The following is a 7,355-nucleotide window of genomic DNA, read 5'->3' as shown; positions in this document are numbered from 1 at the left end:
AAAGTCTCTCACTGTTTGCATTGTTTCTCCATCTGTTTGCCATGAAGTGATGGGACTGGATGTCATGATCTTGGTTTTCTGAGTGCTGAGTTTTAAGCCAGCTTTTTCACTCTCCCATTTCACCCTCATCAAGAGGCTCTTCAGTTCCTCTTCACTTTCTGCCATAAGGGTGGTGTCATCTGCATATCTGAGGTGATTGATATTTCTCCCGGCAATCTTGACTCCAGCTTGTGCTTCCTCCAGCCCAGCGTTTCACATAATGTACTCTGTGTGTGTGCATGTTTTGTCGCTCAGTCGTGTGCGACTCTTTGTGACCCCATGGACTGTGACCCACCAGGCTCCTCTGTCCACAGGATTCTCCAGGCAAGAATACTAGAGTGGGTTGCCATTTCCTTCTCCAGCGGATCTTCCCCACCCAAAGATGAACCCAGGTCTCCTGCACTGCAGGCGGATGCTTTGCCATCTAAGCTACTAGGGAAGGCCCTAGTATATACTCGGCCTGTAAGTTAAATACAGTGACGATATACAGCCTTGACATACTCCTTTCTCAATTTGGAACCAATCTGTTGTTCCGTGTCCGGTTCTAACTGTTGCTTCTTGACCTGCGTACAGGTTTCTTAGGAGGCAGGTAAGGTGGTCTGGTATTCCCATGTCTTGAAGAATTTTCCACGGTTTGTTGTGATCCACACAGTCAAAGGCTTTAGGATAGTCAATGAAGCAAAAGTAGATGTTTTTCTGGAATTCTCGTGCTTATTTTCTATGATCCAGTTGATGTTGGCAATTTGATTTCTGGTTCCTCTGCCTTTTCCAAATCTAGCTTGAACAGCTGGAAGGTCTTGGTTCACGTACTGTTGAAGCCTAGCTTGGAGAAATTTGAGCTCTAGCATGTTAGATGAGTGCAGTTGTGTGCAGTCTGAACATTCGTGGGCTTCCCTGGTTGCTCAGCTGGTGAAGAATCCGCCTGCAATGCAGGAGACCTGGGTTTGATCCCTGGGTTGGGAAGATCCCTTGGAGAAGGGAATTGCTACCCACTCCAGTATTCTGGTCTGGAAAATTCCATGGATTGTACAGTCCATGGGGTGACAAAGAGTCACACACAACTGATCGACTTTCAAATAAATAAAATTTATTGAACATTCTTTTTTTTTTTTTTTTTTGCTTTGCTTTTCTTTGAGATTGGAATGAAAACTGAATGTTTCCAGTCCTGAGGCCACTGCTGAGTTTTCCAAATTTGCTGGCATATTGAGTGCAGCAATTTAACAGCATCATCTTTTAGGATTTGAAATAGCTCAACTGGAATGCCATCACCTCCACTAGCTTTGTTCATAGTGATGCTTCTTAAGCTCCACTTGACTTCCCACTCCTGGATATCTGGCTTTAGGTGAGTGATCACACCATCGTGATTATCTGGGTCATTAAGATCTTTTTTGTATAGTTCTTCTGTGTATTCCTACCACCTCTTCTTAATATCTTTTGCTTCTGTTAGGTCCATACTGTTTCTGTGTTTTATTGTGCCCATTTTGCATGAAATGTTCCCTTGATATCTCCAATTTTCTCTAAGAGATCTCTAGTCATTCCCATTCTATTGTTTTCCTCTATTTCTCTGCACTGATCACTTAGGAAGGCTTTCTTATCTCTCCTTGCCATCTTTGGATCTCTGCATTCAGATGGGCATATCTTTCCTTTTCTCCTTTGTCTTTTGCTTCTCTTCTTTTCTCAGCTACTTGTTAAGGCCACCTCAGACAACCATTTTGCCTTTTTGCATTTCTTCTTCTTGGGGACTTTTTTTTTTTAAGTCTTTATTGAATTTGTTACAATGTTGCTTCTGTTTTATATTTTGGTTTTTCGGCCTGCAGGCATGTGGGATCTTAGCTAACATTCCAGGTTCCTGTGCAGTATTGTTCTTTACAGCATCAGACTTTAATTTACTTCTATCACCAGTTACATCCACAACTGGGCATTGTTTTTGCTTTGGCTCAGCCTCTTCTTTCCATCTGGAGCTATTTCTCCACTCTTGTCCAGTAGCATATTGGACACCTACTGACCTGGGGAGTTCATCTTACAGTGTCCTATCTTTTTACCTGTTCATACTGTTCTGAACACCTAGAGTGTAACTGAGGCCCAGCGAAAGTCAGTGCCCTGGCTAGGTCCCCAGGCACTAAGACAGAACCAGATTTGGAAATAAGACCTGCCTCCCTGGCTGCAAGGCCTACGTTTTCTGTGACACTCCTCTCCCTCCCGCCCCATCTGACATTCCACCTGCCATCATTATGCAGGAGGGTGAACAGAGGCATGCGAATGGGGAGGGAGGGGAGGAAGAAGTCAAGGGGTAACTGTCCTGAACACTCCCTCCCCAGCCACCAGGCCCATCCCAGCCTCATTCACTCACAGGGGACCCCTGGCCACTTCCCAGACTGTCACCCTCTTGCCTCTGAGCTTTTCCCAATGTTGCAGGCCTGCAAACCCTCTGGGCACCGGGCCCTGAGCTGGGCTTTAGGGATGCAACTGTGAACCAGGGCCACAGTCCCTGCCCGTGGGCGCTTTCAGTGTAGCATGAATGTGTGGAGCACCTTTACTTAGGCTTTTATAAGCATGCAGGTACAGATGGGAACGAGCTTCCCATGGCTCAGTGGTAGAGAATCTGCCTGCCAATGCAGGAGACGGGGGTTCGATCCCTGGGGTGGGAAGATGCCTTGGAGAAGGAAATGGCAACCCACTCTGGTATTCCTGCTGGGAGAATTCAATGGACAGAGGTGCCTCCAGGACAGAGGTGCCTGGAGGGCTACAGTCCATGGGGTCTCAAAGAGTCGGACACAACTTAGCGACTAAACAACAACAACATACGAGGACATGTGTTCATCTTTGAATTTGGAGTTCTCCATAAGATGGCACATACATAAGATGCATGGATATGAGAGCTGGACTATAAAGAAAGCTGGGCACCGAAGAATTGATGCTTTTGAACTGTGGTGTTGGAGAAGACTCTTGAGAGTCCCTTGGACAGCAAGGAGATCCAACCAGTCCATCCTAAAGGAGATCAGTCCTGAGTGTTCATTGCAAGGATTGATGTTGAAGCTGAAACTCCAATACTTTGGCCACCTGATGCGAAGAGCTGACTCATTGGAAAAGACCCTGATGCTGGGAAAGACTGAAGGCAGGAGGAGTAGGGAACAACAGAGGATGAGATGATTGGATGGCATCACCAACTCAATGGACATGGGTTTGGGTGGACTCCAGGAGTTGGTGATGGACAGGGACGCCTGGCGTGCTGCGGTTCATGGGGTCGCAAAGAGTCAGACACGACTGAGCAACTGAACTGAACTGATAAGTTGGCACTGAAAAATCCAGCTGAACTTTTTGGCCAGCCCACTCTGTGTGTATTTGTGCATTGTGACATGGGCATGGCTGGGCACGTGTACACGTACTGCTCAGTCTGCATGTTCACATACGTATAAGCGTGGGTAGCACCGCATAGGCATGAATAACTGTGTACATATGTGCGTGTGCTCATTTATGTAAATGTGCGTCTTTATGCGTGTTGCACGTGTCTGTGTACATCTGTTTGTACCTGGTTTTCGGTGCACATTTGTGTGGCAGGTTGAACATCTCTGTGAATGCTTAGAAGCACATAGGATGGGAATCTCTGTGGACGCACGGAGCTGCAGAGATGTGCAGAAAGGGGCTGTGTGTCTGGACACTGGCTATGTATTTGCATTCTGAGTGTATAATGTGTGCATGCTGGCATGCGTGGGTATGCAGGTGTATGCAGAGCAGGTACACACCTTTGTGGTTTCAGGCCTTGCTTGTGTTTGTGTGTGCCCGTGCGATTCCTCCACATGTGTGTGCGTCGGTGTAGGGAGCGCCTCCCTAGTGCATGCGCATTTTCGAGGCTGTGTGTGTTCATGCCTGTGTCTGTGTTTGCCTCCATGCCCGTTCTGAGCACGCACATGGCACGCTGGGTGTGTGTCACCCCACGTCCATTAGGGAGCACAGCACACTGCTGTGGGGAGGAGGGCGTTTCCCATCTTTCAGCAGAGCTCGAGAACAGACAGACCTAGGCAGGGCTTGGCTGCTTCCTACGTGGTACAAGATGCTGAAGAGGGAGGTAGAAACTGGCCAGGACTGCCAGCTGCCTGCTGCACCCAGCCGGGGTCCAGGGAAACGGCCTCCTCCCCACACCTCCTCCGGGCCGCTAGGGATGGCAGGGGCAGGAGACAGCAGGTGGTCTTGCCGAGCAGGCTGAGGCCTCCCCCGGGCCCCTTGCCAAGGGAGGCTTTCCTGAGCTTTTGAGCTTAGAGAGGTCGGCCACCGCCTGCCACCTCCCTGTTGGGGCCTCTCACACCTGTGCCCCCGCCTGTCTGCTGTGAGCATCACATCGTAGGCTCCAGTGGCAGGCCGTGGAGCCTGGCTCCTCTCGACTTTTTCTGCATTCCCATCTCCCTGGCTTTGAGGCCCAGGTCGGGACTGGGCCAAGGCTCTCCTCTTAAGCAGCTGGAGCCTCTGGTGAAGGCAAGATGCACAAGAACATCCTTCTTTTTTCAAAAAAGTAAAAAAATAATTTTTTAATTGAAGGATAATTGCTTTACAGAATGTTGCTGTTTTCTGTCAAACCTCAACATGAATCAGCCATAGGTATACATATATCTCCTCCCTTTTGAACCTCTCTCTCATCTCCCGCCCCATCCCAGCCCTCTAGGTTGATACAGAGCCCCTGTTTGAGTTTCCTGAGCCAGACAGCAAATTCCTGCTGGCTATCTATTTTGCATATGATAATACAAGTTTCCATGTTACTCTTTCCATATATCTCACCCTCTCCTCCCCTCTCCCCATGTCCATTAAGTCTATTCTCTATGTCTGTTTCTCCATTGCTGCCCTATAGATAAATTCTTCAGTACCATTTTTCTAGATTCTGTATATATGCGTTAGAGTACGATATTTGTCTTTCTTTCTGACATACTTCACTCTGTATAATAGGTCCTAGGTTCATCCACTTCATTAGAACTGAATCAAAGGCGTTCCTTTTTATGGCTGAGTAATATTAAAAAAATATTTATTTGGCTGTGCCGGGTCTTAGTTGCAGCACGCAAGATCTTCCATCTTCACTGAGGCATGTGGGATCTTCAGTTGTGGCACGTGGGATCTAGTTCCCTGACCAGGATCGAACCTGGGCCTCCTGCACTGGGAGTGTGGAGTCTTTGCCACTGGATCTCCAGGGAAGCCCCAGTGCATCCTTCCTTCAGCTGCCGGCCTGGGCCGTAGTGATGGAGCCCGGTGTGCAGACAATGAGCTTGCTCATGCTTTTTCTGTCCATGGGAACCTCTGTGGTCCCTAACGTAGGTCTGTGATGGTCTTCCGTCCACCACAGCTTGCTTCTTCCCCATCCCCATCCGGCTCCCTCATCCCTTTGGGGTTCCTGTACCCTGGTCCCTGGGCTCCCTCCTCACCTGGCACAATGCTTCAGTCTCAGAAGACTTGGGGGCCCCCCACAACCCTCCTTTCCTTGGTCAGTCTCCCTCCAACACCACCAGGACCCCCTGGCTAACACATTGGGCTCCCTCTTTCTCCATCCTGTTGCTTCTTGGGAATTTGGCTTGGCGCCTGCACCGTGGTCCACCCTGACCTGGTCATCACTCGCACGGCTGTACTTCTGGGGTCTAAAATTCAGACACCCCTGCCTCATCCCCACCTCCCACCTATCTAGCCCTCACTCTTCTGAGAGTATTTATGCTTGCCACCTTCTTCAGACCCCTCTGGTCCCAACCCTCCTCAGGACAGCTACCTCTTTCTGTGCAATGTCCTGAGATGCTCCCATTGCAGGGCCAAGCCAGCCTCACCAGACTTCACCTCTAAGTGACCACATTGCCACTTTAGATCTCCAAGACCATGGCCTTCTGGACATCTATCTCCGGTCCATCGTCTTCTGAACACTAGACCCACTGTGTTTGCTGCCCTTGACATCTCCTCTGTGTCCTTAAAGCCCACCCAGGCCCTTCCCACCCCAATCCTGCCCTCCCCTCTTCCAGGCTTCCCCCTCAGAGAATGGTACCCCAGCCATGTCTTCTGGGCCAGAAGTCGGGACATTACCCTTGTCTGCTTCTTCTCCTCCACCTTCCACATCCCGTAAGTCACCAAGCATCTGTGCTCAGGGTTCATTGAACTTCTTGGATACTAGTTTCATTAAATTTGGAAGTTTTTCATCCATGAGTTCTTCCAATATTTTTCTGTTCCTTTTCCCCCTTTCCTCTGGGACTCCAATTATCCATATATTAGGCTGCTTGGAATTATTCTACATCTGACTGGTGTTCTTCCCATTTTTAAAAACACTTTTTCTCCATGTTTCATTTTGGATAGTTTTTATTGCTATGCCTTCATGTTCACGAACATTTCTTCTGCCTTGTCTAATCCGCCACAAATCCCACTCGGTGTATTTTTTAACCTCAGACATTGCAATTTTCAACTCTTAAAAGTTAATTTGGGTCTTTTGTCTATCTTCACGTCTCTGCTGCTGCTGCTAAGTCGCTTCAGTCCTGTCCAACTTTGTGCGACCCCATAGATGGCAGTGCACCAAGCTCCCCTGTCCCTGGGATTCTCCAGGCAAGAACACTGGAGTGGGTTGCCATTTCCTTCTCCAATGCATGAAAGTGAAAAGTGAAATTGAAGTCACTCAGTCATGTCCGACTCTTAGTGACGCCATGGACTGCAGCCTACCAGGCTCCTCCGTCCATGGGATTTTCCAGGCAAGAGTACTGGAGAGGGGTGCCATTGCCTTCTCCGATCTTCATGTCTCTAGCATTTTGAAAATGTGGAATAGAGTTATAAAAGCTGTTTTAGAATCCTTCTCTGCTAATTCTAACATCTGTGTCAGTTCTGGGTCAGTTGCCATTGATTGATTATTCTTTTCTTTATGGCTTATGTTTTCTGGCTTCCTTGTATGCCTGGTAATTTTTAGTGGATGCCAGACATTGTGATTTGGGGATATTTTTGTATTCTTATAAATCTTCTTGAACTTTCTTCTGGGAAGCAGTTAAATTACTTGGGAACCAACTGATGTTTTTGGGTCTTGCTTGAAGATTTATTAGGTGGGTTTTTAGCAATACTGTCTAGGACTAACTCTTCCCCACCTCTGAGACAAGACCTTCCTAAGTGCTCTCCCCACTTCCCTGTGAATTACGACTTTTCCAGTCTGGCTGGTGGGAACAGGCAGTATTCCCAGCCCTGTGTGAGCATCAGACACAGCTCCCTCTAATCCTTTCATATGGTTCTTTCTTGAAAACCACTGTTTTTTTTCCTTCTGTCTGAATTTTTTGGTTGTTTCAGGTGGGATAGGAAATCTGGTCTCCATTACTCCATCTTGG

Source organism: Bos taurus, chromosome 11 (genome assembly GCF_002263795.3).
Source record: "Bos taurus isolate L1 Dominette 01449 registration number 42190680 breed Hereford chromosome 11, ARS-UCD2.0, whole genome shotgun sequence".
NCBI lineage: Eukaryota > Metazoa > Chordata > Mammalia > Artiodactyla > Bovidae > Bos > Bos taurus.
This window is presented reverse-complemented; position numbering follows the sequence as displayed.